At 41.5% G+C, this 15242-nt stretch overlaps 1 long non-coding RNA gene across 2 annotated transcripts in view; it reads left to right on the top strand.

Annotated features, from left to right (window-relative positions):
- LOC112951127 overlaps window positions 1–12260 on the top strand; it is a 31449-nt gene extending 19189 nt beyond the window's left edge. The window contains exons 3-4 of one of the 2 annotated variants that reach the window (XR_003250142.1): window positions 4757–4849; window positions 12154–12260. This is a non-coding gene — a long non-coding RNA (uncharacterized LOC112951127). Of the gene's footprint in view, window positions 1–4756; window positions 4850–7113; window positions 7379–12153 lie in introns of those variants that run through there. The other variant, XR_003250143.1, reaches the window with a different exon arrangement.
- The last annotated feature ends 2982 nt before the right edge of the window (window positions 12261–15242 follow it).

A 15242-nucleotide genomic window follows, 5' to 3' on the forward strand; every position in this document is an offset into this window, starting at 1 on the left:
ACATTTGGAWAAATAAATACACTCGTCTAGCTATCATAAAGATTCTGTTGCACTGTGCTTAAATCGTGATTCTCTCAGCCCCTTCAAAATGCTTGGTGACTGTTCCCGTTTGCTTGTGTGAGGGCCCCCGGGAGTGGGATGCGCGATGGAGGAGAGGCGGCTCCGAGGGAGCGCTGGCTCTGGGGGGAGCGCAGAGCGGAGCCTYGTGCCGCTGTTGTGGCCTCACACAGCCCTGTCCAGGGAATCTTCCCAATGCCTGCTGAGGAACACGGTGAATTAGCCTGTGGTGGGTGCCTCGCTGCAAAGGAGCTTCAGTGTTGTTCTGATTTATTGCGTCCTTATAGTCAGGGACTTTGGAGAGTCGACTTTGATTCCAAAAAGTGATTCCTGAAAGCAGGACCTGAACTGGATCCTGGATAGCATAATGTTCACTTCCCAAGTAAATATCTATGCCCGTGTTACTTGATCTGCAGTTTGAAGTGTGCAGAGGACAGTGCCCTTGCAACGCAGCGCTGCAAGGATGTGGGGAGCAGGACTGACCTCTACTCCCGGGACACCCCTGGGCAGCGAGATCTGGTTCCGGCTTCTCAGATCTTCTGCCCGAGGATCCCAAAGCAGGAGAAATGCCACAAGAGGGAATGAGGCAGCACATAATCTCMAAATAGATTCTAATGCTTCCAAACTCTCTTTCACTGCACTAAAACCTATTGAAGTGGCTCTCCTGTAAGACCTGCTTTTAGGGTTGTTATCCCTTTCCTTTCCATTATGGAATTTTGAACATTACTGCCTTAGCAACGAGTATATGAAGAAAACACAAATGAAATGGAGGGGGAAAAAGGTGTCTAGCAACGTGCTTATGAGCTAATCAGATTGCTGTAGTGGTAGCTCAGGCTCAGATAGCTGAAGCAGTAACTGCTTGGGACRAGGGCTTATCTGAACCCTTTTAGGAATCTCGCAAGGCAGTCCATTAAACGGGCACGTTGCTGGTGGATTTGGGCTGAGACGCCTCTTGAGGCTGCTCTGACTTAAAGCACGTGGTGGCCTGGAAAGGATCCTAGCAAGTTTAATTACTGYTCAGGAGAGATAGGGGCTGAATTAGCCTGCATGTGCCACTGCTGGCAGGATGCACATGGAYGGGGCTGCAGCTCAGCTGAAAGGCAAGAGCTGCTGAGCTGTGGGAGACTGATCCTCTGTCTGAGCTTTCTAATTCTTCTTAAAATAATACTTTCTTGCTCTAGTACTGTTAGCACATTAATCTTTCAGTAGGACTTTTTTCTGACTTAGATATGACTTTTTATTAAATAATTACTTCCTCAAACACACCTCATCTGGCCAATTACAGTATCTTTGATATCCCTTAAAACTGCAAATTTCTTGCTGCAGACCAGACTATGATGTAGTAGTTGTACTCATCTAACTGCCTAGTGTATCTCAGGTAAAAGAAGTAAAATGCAGTGGGGTCTTGGAGCCCTGCAAACATTCGGCCTGAGGAATGGCTGGGGTGCTCTGGCAGTGAATACATTCTTTGGAGATAAAATTTAATTTACCRAAATGACAGCTCAGTACCTTCATGATCACTAGCCAGCAACTGGTCACTTCTCAGTTTCACTCAGTGAAATGAATCTGTTTTCATAACCATTTAGCTTTTAATTTTTTGACAACTAATTTGTTTTCTTTATAGTGCTCATAATACTGTCTGGGTAAACGATAGCCAAAAGCCATATGTTGCACTTAACTGCTAGCGGGATGTCATTCTACCTGTAATTACTGCATTCTGTGTGTCCATGTTACTATGCTGGAGATCTGTAGGCTGTCTTATCTAGTGGCTTGATCTAGAAAAACAATGTAAGCAAGTTACCGTGTATTTTTTAGAGAGCTTTACCGGTAGCATTATAATTTCCTTCACGTTTCTTAACTCCTCTGCATGCCTAAAGGGARAAAAAAAGGGACTCTCAGTCTTTGATTTAACAATGACATATTAGAAACTCCAGCATGTGAAACATGCTGGTGTTTTGCAAAAATAATTCTCCTGGAAGTCACTCTGTGCTTATGCTGTCTTCAGTGCTATGAAATTGTACTTTCTTTGTCTGTGTAAATTCTGTAGTGAGGTTTTATTTTTCCTTCTGTGCATTTTGCACTCATTTTCATATATCTGTCAACTGAGCATTAAAAAATCATAAAAAGCTTGGTGCTATAAAAGTCCTGACAGCAGCTTTTCAGCTTTATTTTCCTTTTCTTGTTCAATTCACAATCAATGTTTGAAAACATCAAAGTCTGCAGAGGAAGGTTCATTTTTATCCAGATCTTTTATTTAGCATGTTTTCTAGCTGCTTCTTGCTAGCAACCCCTCCCACCCCCATCCCAGACCCAGCAACCGTGTCACTCCTTGTGGAGTCGGCAAGGCGCAGGGCGGGATCCATCTGTTGTCTCCCAGGTTTCAACTCCACAAACTGTAGGATTGGAAGTCACCTCTTAGGTCATCAATCAAACACTATACTGTGCAACACACTCATAAAATCATTGTATTTAACAGTATTTTTCCTTATTGCTTCATGGGAAAGCTATTASAGGCCTTCATTTATTTGTTCCTGTAGTGCTCAACTTCTTCAGGAGTTTTGGCCCCGTGGCACTGAGCAGATACTCAGTGAGATACTTGATGCAATTCTGATTAAGGCAGTAAGGATCCAAGTTCTTAGACTCCTTCAAGGTCTTGCCTGATCTTGGGCCACTCAAGCACTGCTGTGCCAGCAGTGGGGTGGGTAACACGGACACAGACCATGCTACACACCCAGGCCCAGAAGGCTTGCTAATTTGATGTGTCTTGTGTTTAAGTAATGCTAATTATGTGAGAGGGTTTGAAGGATATGTTTTGGTTGTACAATGAAAATGTCAGTCCATTAACTATCGTTATTACCTGTCAGAAAGAGAAGAAGCTTTGACTGAATGCTAATTTTTCTTCATATCCGTGCACATGCATACAAATATCTCCTGCATGTTTTGTTTATTTGTATTTTGATTACTAGAATGATCTTTCTTCTTTTCTCCACGAATTGTCTCTGCTTGGACTGAGTCCAGAAAAGGGAGAATGAAGCTCTATTTTCAGGCCTTCAGTGAGTCAGCTTGTCCTGAAAGTGTTTTTGAAGCATAAGTGTTTCAGCTCCAGAAGGGGAGCTGGCGGCTGCTGCTGCTGCTCACTCTTGCTCCCAGTGGTCTCTGGAATTTATTAAGGTAGTTGAAAGGGTTCAGCAAGGTCAGAGAGGGCACTGGGAACCAGTGGTCCACAGGGAAGAAACTTGTTCTTTTTTGCTTTATTATGTAAGTAAAACTAGGTGGCTAATGACCACTTCTGGTCATAGACTCTGTTAATATTTATGTTTTTAATATTATCCTCAACTTGGTGAGTTTTTGTGAATATTGGTGAAGTCTCCCATAGCTAGCAAAGACAGCCTGCTGTTATCACAGGCAGTTTTTATCAAGTTTAAGGTGCTTGGCTTTGAGTTCAAATAGACTCCTCTATTTCAATGTTCTTAGTGGCTTGCTAAATTGGACAAATCTTCTCCCATTTTCCTGTCTGTTTTTTTAAGTGAAGATAAAAATAATGATAATCTCAAATATTTTAAAGTCTTATTTGGAGTAAGAATAATACATTATTATGTATATTTGTTCAACCACCTAAACAAATTAATGGAGTCATGGTGCAAGGGTTTTSTTTATAAGTACATAGCACAAAATTGTAAAACTCTTCAAGTTATTTTTGCAAACCTCATTCTAAAAGCCCCTCAAGTGTTAATTGATGGTATGATTTTATTCCGACGGAAGTTAGCATTACTTCTGCCTGCAAAGGGCACTAGGCAGCTAACAAACATAGTTCTTGAACTACTGTGAGTTTGTCAGACAGCATTAATCATATCTGGAAAGCAGGCTTTGCTAACCAATGTGTGGTGACTTTTCTTTTAAAAAAAACATGGTCATTTGAATGGATTTTGAGGTATTGGATCTGCAGTCAGTAGTCTGATGGTGCAAGCATGCAGCACTTGGATACTCAGGCTCTGTCTCGAGTATTTAGGCTGTTGTTGCTGATACTCCTAGTGGAAAGCTGGTCAGCCTCTGCTTTGCAGCCRCACTTGTGGCAACAAGAGCATGTACTTTGGCTTGGATATGCTTGGTGCAAGCACTTACTCATCTGATCATGCCAGGTAGCCTCTCCATCTGGTGCAGTGTGCATGATTGTTCCATGAAAATGGATGACAAGAAATTGCTTGAAATGTTTTTCATGAGATTGTATTACCTTTGCAAATTGCTACTGCTACCACCTTGGAGTGAAGGTGCTGCTCCGGGGCCAGCAGTGCCTGTCCTGAACCTCCTCTGGGCTGTGGGGCATTCCGCTGAGGGYACCTGGTGCCCTTCTGCTCTTGAGCTTCTTGCTGCACCCGAGGAGGTTCCAGCTCACAGAGGATTTTATTGCTCCTACTGCAATAGTTCATTGCTTCCCACTCTCTGCTTCTGAAGTTGGTCCCTCTTTTTATCACTGTGGAAAATTTCAGCAGAACAGAAAGTGAAGAAAACAAGTAATAGAGGAATTGAGTACAGTAACCAGAAGAGCACTAGAGGAAACCAGAATTTTCTGTTTATTTGCATGTATAAAGGTACCTGTTTTTTCCTTTAAAGCCTTTTTACGCAGTTTTCACTGACAGTCAGGACCTAGTCAGGAGTATCAKATTTTCAGTGCAAAATCATCTTTTTCTTTTCCTCACAGAAGATCTACATGCTGAAAACGAGGCTGATTTTCCACCTTTCCAATGAATTCCCTGCCTATCTTAAATCCTGCAAAATGTCACACTGGAAAACAGTAAGTATTCTGCTTAACTTAATAGTTAAATAAAAGTTCTGCTGTTTCTCTGCAAAAAAGTTTCCCCTATTTTCAATAGGAATAAGGAGGTAACTGGATTTGATTTTATAACTCAGCTTGGCCATGATTACAAATGAATAATATGGAAAAGAACAGTATAGAGGAAATTAAAACAGCAATGACATTAATTCCAAGCCATGCTTTCCTAAGAAGAAATCCTGAACAAGCGTTTTTTCCTTTCAAATTGCTGGTTGATTTTTGTCAGTTGTGTGAAATACTGACAATAGTAAAGCCTTTTCTGGGCAAAATGATATGGCTTGTTTGATTTCTTCGGAATTTTCTTTGATATTTGTCTAATTAACGGTAGTCCATATATAAATGTCTTATTATAGTAATTTAATAGACTAAAATAATTATCTTCTGGGACCTGGCTTTCTTTAAAAATATATAATTGTCAGCTACGAGGAAATGGGATGGAGGCAGGGAAGGTYTGAGAAGAGCAGGCCGCTTTGTCAGCTTTAATATTGTGAGTAAACAGAAGAGCATAGTCAACATATCTGTATAAATTTAATTCTGCAGCTTATGTGCATTTGAAATGACTTTTTATTATAGAAAAAATACGGCAAGTGAGTGCTAATAGGAATACAAAAACCTTTCTTGATTCTTTGGTTATGTGCGGTGGATATTCAGGTGCAATGTCCTTTCATGCATAAATGCCTCGTTTGAGARGGTAGGCTGGGAAGCCTTCACAGAATCTCAACTGTTGCATCGTGTAGTATCAAAACAAATAGAATTTTGTGGAAGCACTGGCATAAAATTGTGTATTTATTTAAAAAGAAGCCTAAAGAAGCTTCCACAAGAGGCTCTTGTGAAAATAAAATAGCTCATAAGAAGGCCTGAGGTAATAAATAGTATTTTTGAGTACACCGGGTTGAAGATATGAGTGACTAATGGCCTGCACCTTGGTGAGACTGCTCACAAGGTGAGATCCCTTCTGCCTGTTGGCTTCCAAGAGCCTTGCAGGGCTCCAGGGCTCATGGAGCATGGGGARATGTTATAAATATGTCAGTGTTTTAGGTAGGAAAGGGAGAACCAAGACCCAGTGCAAAAGATTGCTTTGCCAATCCCTAGAGCCTGACTCAGGTAGGTGATGCACCATTTTCAGGAGTTTCAAATTACAGTTGTATAAGCGTTGGATAGAAAAATAGACTGAAAGATGTCTCCTAAGTGTGAGKTAGCAGCACTGCTTGTGTTCCATCCCTGCAACGTCACTCCAGGTAACTGAAAAAGAAAAAATGATATGATTTTAGGTAGAAATGAAGTCTCTGGAGGGAAAACCTGGTCATGCAGGAATGAATTTTATTTAGCAAGATTTCACTTTTGAAATTTCGAGTCTTGTTTTCCATATTGCCTAATACAGCTCTTACTATATTTATTTCTGATAAACTAGTTACAATTATACAATAAAAATACAATTAAGATTTTATGTATTTTATAGACATATATGTGTGTGCATATACATGCAGATATAGCTACTGTAACCAAAAGCAGGTATTGTACTTGGAGGGATATAAATGATGTGCTCAGATTAAGCATGTGGATAGTCTAATCTCATAGAATTTAGATCCTTGATGGGATYTGAGTATGGGAGCTCTTTGAACAGAATTAGATGTGTGCAATCAATTCTTTTGAAATATAGATTTGTAGTAAACATGCCTTTGGTATTTAGCATGAGCAAATAGAACCCTGCAAATCCATTGTAATTCTAAAAGTAGAAGGTTTTTCACTATATTCAGTCATAAATGTAAGTATTTTCACAAGGAAGGTCAAAAAAAGGTTTATTGTAGGAGCTAAGGGTCTGTTACTGCATTTTTAGTAATTTTTATCAAAAAGTTAGGCACAGCAAAACCGTGTTGCTTGTCTTTTGATGTTTTGTCTGATGAAAACTGTTGTGAACATATCTTGAAAGTGACCATAAAGTGCCCTTGCCTTGGCCTTTTAATTAACTATTAATGTCTCCCCTGTTTTATGGTTCAATAACGTGGTTTCAGTGAATGATGCACTGGGCTGATTGCCAGCTGTTAGAATGTGTTCAAACAAGCATTCTCCACCCAAAAGTTTGGGGAATGGAACATGAGAAATCTTGTAAAGTTTCCATTTCATTAACAGTCTGCAAAAAGATGAAGAATTAGGCAGAGGGAGAAGCTGTGTTAATTCTAGGGCAGGCAMTGCAGTTAAACACAGATTATTTGTGTTCTTTTCAGTGTGTGCTCCAAAACCAGCAACTTGGAAGCTGTTGAATAAATAAGCACCCCTGTCTCTCCAATACCATCTCCCTCAACAAGATCTTCCAYTGCTGTTGTTAGAGAGCCTGGGGAAAGGCAGTGGTTTTGCTGGAGCTCCTCTGTGGGCAGGCTCTGCTGGGGAGAACTTTGGTTTTGCAAACTGAAGAGCCCCTGATGAACTGCAGAAGCARAAGGCTTCTTGCTTGTCCCTCTATCTCAGGGGTTGCAGAGGGCTCCTTCATCCTCTGCTGCCTTCTAGGAGTCAAGCAAGCAAATGGAAATGTGTTTCTGCTTTCCTTCAGGAAGGACTTGGGGAGTTTCCACATGTTTTAAGAACTGGAAGGCTCCAAAATAGGTTTTTCTTTTTCTTTTTTTGTTCCAAAATGGCTAGCAATGCCCAACTTTGCAGGAAGTTACATAACTTAGAGCACCATAACACAGAAAAGCTACTGTTAGATGAATTGCAAATCATTTATTTGATCTAGCTCCTTGTGTTTTCTAGAGTGCTTGAGTATTCCCAGATAAATAGCAAGCTTTTGAAAGTATTTATCTCCCCAGGAGAGACAAAACTTGTAGTAAACTTCATTTTAGAAGTATTGCTGCAGGCAATGAAATCCATACAAGCAAACAAAGCCCAAGAGATAGGTTGCCTTCTGGCAGACTACTAGAAAACATTTCCTTAGCAACTTGCTATGTTCTTCAAAATAATAATAGCTACTATTACTTTAACTGGAAAAACACTGTGTTTGAACTAGTGTATTTCAAGTGTTGGGATCAGGGCCTTACACAGCCCAGACCAACATCACTCGTCCCTCTGCACGTGAGTGAATAGATACTGGCACCGGTCTGAGTCCTTGCCCAGCCGACCCTTGTTTTTCTGTGCTGTGCCTGAGCCTTGTTCAAAGCAGTGCCATTAGCCTGGCCACAGTCCTGTTTCCTTTAGGAAAAATTAAAGCTGGAAGGAAAGAACTTTAGCTGTCAGTAGTTATATAAGTTTTTGTAAGATTATTATGACACTGGAAGGGGGGAAAAAAACCCTTCTCTCCACTAGGTTATTTGCTCCAGCATTTTCTCCAAGTAGTTTCCTAACCTGAGAGTTTGGAGAGGAGATGCAGGGCAGGAGCAGAGGGTGCGGAAGGCGGCGGGAGGGCTGCTCTGGAGTTGGGGCTGGCAAGGGCTATTTTATGCATAGAAGGAATTCTTCAGTGGTGAATCAGCTGTGCTAGGATCACTCTGGACTTCAGAGAATTCAGCCTGTGTGAATTCATAGGGGGAAAAATTCCTGAAAGGATATTTTAAAGAAGAGGCTTTGAAAGTCTTCTCTGGAGGACAGATTCCTCTCAACTCTGTACCGTTTCCTGGGACGGTTCTGAAAAGGACCCCAAGATCTGTGAGGCTGCAGAGCCCTTCACTGCTGTGCCGCAGTCCAGCTTGTGAGCTGGTCCTTTATGAAAGGGCCTGTGTGGGTCTGTGGACATGAGTCTTCCAAACTCCACTGCAGTCAGACGGTGCTTTCACTGCTGCCTTCTCATGGAGCGGTGGCTTGGAGAGAAGGCTGAATCTAGTTTAGCTGTTAGGGGAAGGCAATGGGAAGGGTGCAGTGCCTGCATCTCTAACAGGAGCTTTGAATATGTTGTATAGAGACTCCTATTTTGTGAGTGGAGCTATTTCAGCCCTGCAGCTGRAAGAAAATGAGGGTATCAAAGAGGGCTGGTTGTGGTGAAGCAAGTGGTGTCACTCTGCATGGGCATGTCCTGATAGCTGGCTGGGCATTGCAAGAGGTTGATGCAGACTTGTCATCTTCAGATTATAGGAAGGAATCTGTAGACCTCATTTCCTGAGCTGACAAATCTGTGGGAAAGAGGTACCTGCTAATGGAGGCTTCTCTTAAAAACCTGCTAGGATCTAAGCTTGAGACAGTAATATGAAATGTTACGTTCTGAATGTTGGGTAGTACAGTTCTTAGRGAGTTTATTAGCATAATAAAATTTATCTTTGTGAACATCTGAACTCTAAGAGCAGATTTTATTCTACCCTCCAAAAAAATTATACGCTTGCCACTGAACAGCTGCCTACCTCCAACATTCAAGAGCATGTAGTGAAGAAGATGCATCTGACATGTAACATAGAAGATCTACAGGCGAAATTAAGGTTTGCYCCTGTCAGTTAAAAAAATAGATTATGGCATGAAGTCTAACAGTACCTATTTACAGTCACATTAAGAAATTATTTGGCATACTGTTAACTTCAACCATTAAAATAATTATTCAGTGTGAGAGAAATGTGTAAGCATTACATCTAGCATTGGTTTGTCACAACTTTTTCATTTATTCATTTCAATGACATAATGCCTTTAAGAATAACATGATAGAGAAGTTTCTTGCCATGAAATATGGCAAGTGACAACTTTGCTTTAGCCAAGATTTGTGTTCTTTAGATGATTTACTGCAAAAATGTGCTGTATCTATTGTGAATTACATTATTTTAAAAACTCATGCATGCCAGTCCTTTATTTTTTTGGATAAGGAATGAGAAAGCTTTGGGACCAAGTTCTAGACATCTTTTGCAAATCTATTTTTAAATGAATGATATGTGGAGTCTTCAGAAATTCAATAAGAGCTTTCTGCATCAAGTCCAGGAACCCTACTTGAAGGGAGGCTTTTAACTGTAGGGCCAAAGCAATGACAGCACTCAAATACGGAGATGCAAGAGCTATGTCCCATAGATTAGATATCCCTATGAAGCAATACTAAAAGAATGTGCTGCAATTATATGTAACATCTCAAACATGACAAAAGCTGCGTATTTATTTTAGATACTCAACAAAATACAAATGTTTTTGTGCTGACAGTGTGTATGCTACAGTACTAAATTTTCTATTTAGATAAACTTTTCCCACTATGTCTCACTTCAGTCTGCATCTATGCTTTTATGCCTTTCTCTTTATACGATATATTCTACCAAAAATAAATAATTAAACCACAGATGAACTGTCAAAAGGGAACATTCATATTTTAACGCAACATTAACATTTTGGTAATTAACATGGCAGTTAATGCTTTTAGCAGATCTAACAACATTAGACTTGTAAATTTTAATTAAAGYTAATGGTTCACGATAGCTGTAGGGATCAGGCATCCTCTCTGGATACTGAAAACATGTCTAATGTGATTAGAAATACTAATTGAAGAAAAAAGGACTGTAATAGTAATGGCTGTACTTCTTTATCTTGTTGAATTATTGCAAACCTACAGCATCTATATTTTCAGCAGGAAGTTGGGAGGGTCAAATGCTCCCCTTAAAGAAATTAAAGGGGGTCAAAAGAGCATTGCCTACACTCTCTGTCTATCAGAATAGGGAAAAACACTACTTGAAAAGCTCTTCCTTATTCTCATGAGATTGTATTCCCAAGAAATACTATAAAGATATTTGCTTACATTTCACATCCCTTTTGGATTTAATTAGGAGCTAATGTGGTAGTTTTAATTCCCTTAGAGGCTTTGAATTCACATGGCAGGCACAGACATGGGGCTGGCACTGAGAACTGCGACTCAAGTGGATGGTTCTCCATCTTCGTGCAAGTTGAGGGGTTGGTGGCGAGTCCTTTCCCATGCTTGTTGAGACATGAAGCATTTTAACAAGCACAGGGAAGGSGTTAGTTTTACTAAGGGTAATTACAAACTCCTAGCCACTATAAAATGCAGTTGCATTTTATAAAATGCCAACAGTATTTTTTCACTTTTGTTCTTGTAATATATTTTTTAAAGCTGGCTCCAAACTCTCTTAGAAAAGTCCTGTAATTCTTACTCTAGCAAAACTGCTACTGAAAATCATGTCTGTTCTTCTGGTTCTGCTGGGAGTTCTGGCTAATAAAGATTAAACATTGGAACTTTAGGTTGTGTTTTGAATGACAATAGTTATTTTCACAATAAACACGGTTATTCCCAGCTAGTACCTTCAGCTCTGTTAACTGTCAGCACGCTTCCAACAAGATAAATCATTATTCCTTTAGATTGCAGGGCAGGCATGGACTCCATGCTGTCAGGCAGAGCRCAAAGCCTTGGTGAGGGCCACAGCCTGTTTGGAAGGGGTGCACTCTAACCAGCTGCAACAAAGAGCAAGGGAAAGGATGCTATGAGTAAGGATGTTATTTTATATCCTTTCTATTTCTAGCAGAAAGGAGATGAGGAAATTTGGTCAAACTAGCTGAGGAGGACTGCCTGCCTGAGCAGATTTTTACCTGGTGATACTGGAGCTCGTAACCTCTGCAGGGAGGCACGTTGGCTTTGCACAACATGTCTGCATGTGGCAGGAACTTTGTCCTGCATAGGTACTCTTGATAATGCTGAAGAGGCCYTCAGGTCACTGGGAATTCTCAGCTGGCCTTCTGTAAGGATGCACGTCTTACAGCTGAGCTCTTTCTGGTAAGGAGTTCAGTTGCACCTTGCAAATAGGTGTCCACTTGTAGCAGCTGTATAATGCAGTGAGCAATGCAAAGAGCAGCTTGGACTATCCACCTTCACAATCTTACTATTTAGATATTAGGCATCTTTGTGACATAAGTGCCTTTTCACGTTTTGAATATAGTTGATGAAATAAAGTCCTCTTCCATGTTAAAGAGCAGCCTTCAAACAAACCAACAAAACAAAGATGCCYACTAGCAATCTGATCTTACAAGTTTTACAGGTGTAAAGCTTCACTGGAAACAATAGCAAAACTTCCATGAGGACTTTGGCTTCATGATTTACTTCYGTGTGAAACTGCCAAGAAATGTTTGTACTTTTTCTATCAGTTTCTCCCAGGAAGTTTCAGTTGCCTTTTACAAACTTTGCTCTGAAATTTGCCTGGATTACTATGTAAAAATAAATAATTGCTTTCCTAGATTGGCCAGGGTTCCCGCAGTGAGGCTTTTAGCAGTGCTAATGCCTGATCTTGCCAAGGATTTARTCGGAGGGGAAAACAAAAGTGATGGCTGAGGTTTCAGAATAGTTTCTAGAGACCAGTTCTGTTCTTTCCTAGGCAGTGCTGAAGTGGATGCAACTGTGACTCTGCAYGGAGATCCCTGACCAGTGGAGAAGTCCAGAGATAGCCAGTGGGCAAGAGAGGGTTCRCTGCTTTTATGCCAGGTATGCTGCATCTTCAGTGCAGCCCTACAGGTGGTAAAAGTCCTATGCAGTAATTACTAACTGGCTTAATTGCCATCTAAGCTGTGCCTTTTGCGGTGCTCACAATTCCTAGCGATGCTCCCAGTRTCCCCTAGCCCAAGCAAGTTCCTGTTAATCCTAATAGTTTGGATTTCCTCTACCTGTGCTTTGTGTTGGGCTGTTACAGCAATCAAAACCATCAACCTTTTGGCTAACTTCTAAAACACAACTACACAAATAGACACAGCGAGTTACTTGTTCACAGGCTAAGAGATCTCTGAATGAACTTGCCCATTKCAGGTCTCTCGGGCGCAAGCGGCGCGGCCGGGCGCTCGGGGCCCTCTGGCGTCCAGGAAGGCGGCGCTGCCCAAGTGCTGCTCCCGGAGGAAGGAAGGAGGGAAGGAGCGCGTCCTGCAGCTCCAAGAGCTGCCTTAGCTGCTGCTGCCCACCTGCACGGTTTATGTTCTTCATATACAAACAAGCGCTTTGGTTAAAACTCCTGCCTGATTTCATTGTATGCCAACTAATTCTTTCATTATGGTATATAATAAGGTATAAGAGATTAACTATAATTGCTCTTATCACTAGCCATCAGTATAATGATAATAATGATCACTCTCCTCTCTAAGCTTGTCTTTGATTGAAAGTTGATCCACCTTATCTGCCTTTGGGCACTTCACTTATTTCTAAGCTGAAGATTTCCAAGTGTTTCCTCTTACAGAAGTTTTTGCTTGTTAACTTTTGTTTTACACCTTCTTGTGGAAACCACAGGAATTCACCACCAGGAATTTTCCTCCCTTTTCATCAATTTTAGGTAACTAAAGGGTCTTTAATTGTAAGACTGCTTAATTTCTGAAAGATTTTAATGGAGACTTTGTAAAAAGATTTTTTTGAAATCCTGGAATTTTATGTGTCATTCTGATTTGCTCACTGTCCAGAAACTCTTGCATGGGCTGCAGGGCTCTCACAGGGTGTCAGCCGAGGCAAGTGACCGTTCTAGACTCGTCCTTGTTGCATTTTTCTCCTTCTGAATCGTGATCCTGCAGTGGGGACAGCGCTCGGCCTCCGGCTCTGGTGTGTTTGGAAGAGGTTTTACACGGAAGTTGTGTCCCACCAGCAACATTTTCCCCAAGAAGCCTTTGGCTACCTTGCTATTCTTTTATACTTTGCTTGCTGGAGGTTTTGCTATTTTCATTTTCCTCAGCACAACTTTGTGTACAACGAGCACCTCTTGCTTTGAGTATTTCCCTTTATTCTCATTGTCTGTGCTGGTTTTTAAGTCCKCCTGGCGACTTTGAGAGATGATATCATCCTCTCTATATCATGTACACCTACTTTGAAGTGCTAGTAAAGCTCTTTTCCCCCATTGGTTCTGCATTTTAATTTATTTTTAACACACTTCTTGGTTGTACATCGTCCTCAAAGTTCTCTATTGCGATGATAAATTTCTTTGGCCTTTTCACCTTTACAAGGAAGATGAATTTGATATATTATGATCAATATAAAATGGTTCTTTCCTACCAGAGCCCCAAGTGCATTGCTTTGTCCATGGCTCCAGTTCTCAAAGGCTCATTTAATRATTTGTGTTGTTTAAAAGCTTAATCTCTGCATGGAGCCCTATCGTGATATTCATATCAAGTSTAGGTATAAATGATCTCTCTTTGCTCATGATATAAACGATCTCTCTTTGCTCCTGCTCCTTCTGATTCCTGTACCACGCCACAGGCAGATATGCCAGCTTTTTTGCTGTTAATAAAGAACTGGGAGAGAGGGAAACTCGAAGCCTGAGTATTTGGGCATCTGGGTTTCACAGTGGAGAAGGTCCTTTTGATTGATTTCCTGGCATTTATTGATTTGAAGGCCCTAAAGAAYTGTTAACCAGACAGTGAGCTGCTACATACCTGCTCTGTGACACCAAAGACATCTGTTTCCATGTTCCCAGTGAGCTCTTCTGCTAGCAGTTTGTACAGTGTTGAAATACGTATATTTGTTGAGTCTTGGGTTGTTCTGTTAATGAGCATASCAGGAACCTAGCTGTGCAGAGACCTGTATAGGAGTAGCGTGAAGCCACCCGGTATCATCGGTGGCTTGGTCTAATGCGGTGCTTTTTTACACTGTAGCTTAAAAGTCTCTCTGTGCTTTTAASCAGAAGGTCAGCCCCAGCAAGGAGCACTGGTCTCTGGTTCAGTGCTAATCCACACATTATTTTTCCTTTTCAGAAACCACCATTTATCTCCACTTGGTGTTCTTAGATCTCCTTGCATCTTCGCCGTGTTTATGCATCACATGTATTCCTAGATTTCAATYATCAGAGAAGGAGGGTGGAGCTCTCTGAAATTAATTTCTCACTAATTTCTCACTACAGTAGTGGTAGTAGCTACACTGAAGTATGAACAGATGGAATGGAAGAAAGAGGAAAACAATAAGCCAAACAAAGAAACCCAATCTAGCCAACATAAAAAGAGGGTGGCAGAAAAAAGCGCTACAGCTGGGGCAAAGGAAGGTGGGCAAAAGGAAGGCTGAGGTTCTCTGAGCTCTGTGCTGCTCTTCTAACGCAGACATGCAGAGGCCTCATGTGCTGGTGACTTCCCATCCTGGAAAACTGCAGTGGATGGAGATAGCCAAGTTAATACCTTTATTTGCAAAAAAAAACGATGCCTAGGGGAACTTTGTGTAAGTTTGGTTGCTTGGTCAATACCCCACATAACAGTTCCTTCTTTTCCACTTGAAGCTTGCCAAGCATACATGTCCTGCACAGCTAAGTTTGTAGTCGAGATTAAAGAGAGTTTGGGACAGAGACAACCCTGAGAAGTGCTGACTGCGACGTTCCGCGTAACTTCCTTGGGCTGCGGGGCGGGCGATGGAGCTCTGGCTGTGGGGTGCGAGCACGGAGAGCGTGCGAGCCCCGCGCGCTGCGCAGGACCCGCGCGGCGGCCGCGCTTCCTCCCTATCCCCGCGCCTGGG

Source organism: Nothoprocta perdicaria, unplaced genomic scaffold (genome assembly GCF_003342845.1).
Source record: "Nothoprocta perdicaria isolate Ctin4 unplaced genomic scaffold, notPer1 scaffold_34, whole genome shotgun sequence".
NCBI classification, from domain to species: Eukaryota; Metazoa; Chordata; class Aves; order Tinamiformes; family Tinamidae; genus Nothoprocta; species Nothoprocta perdicaria.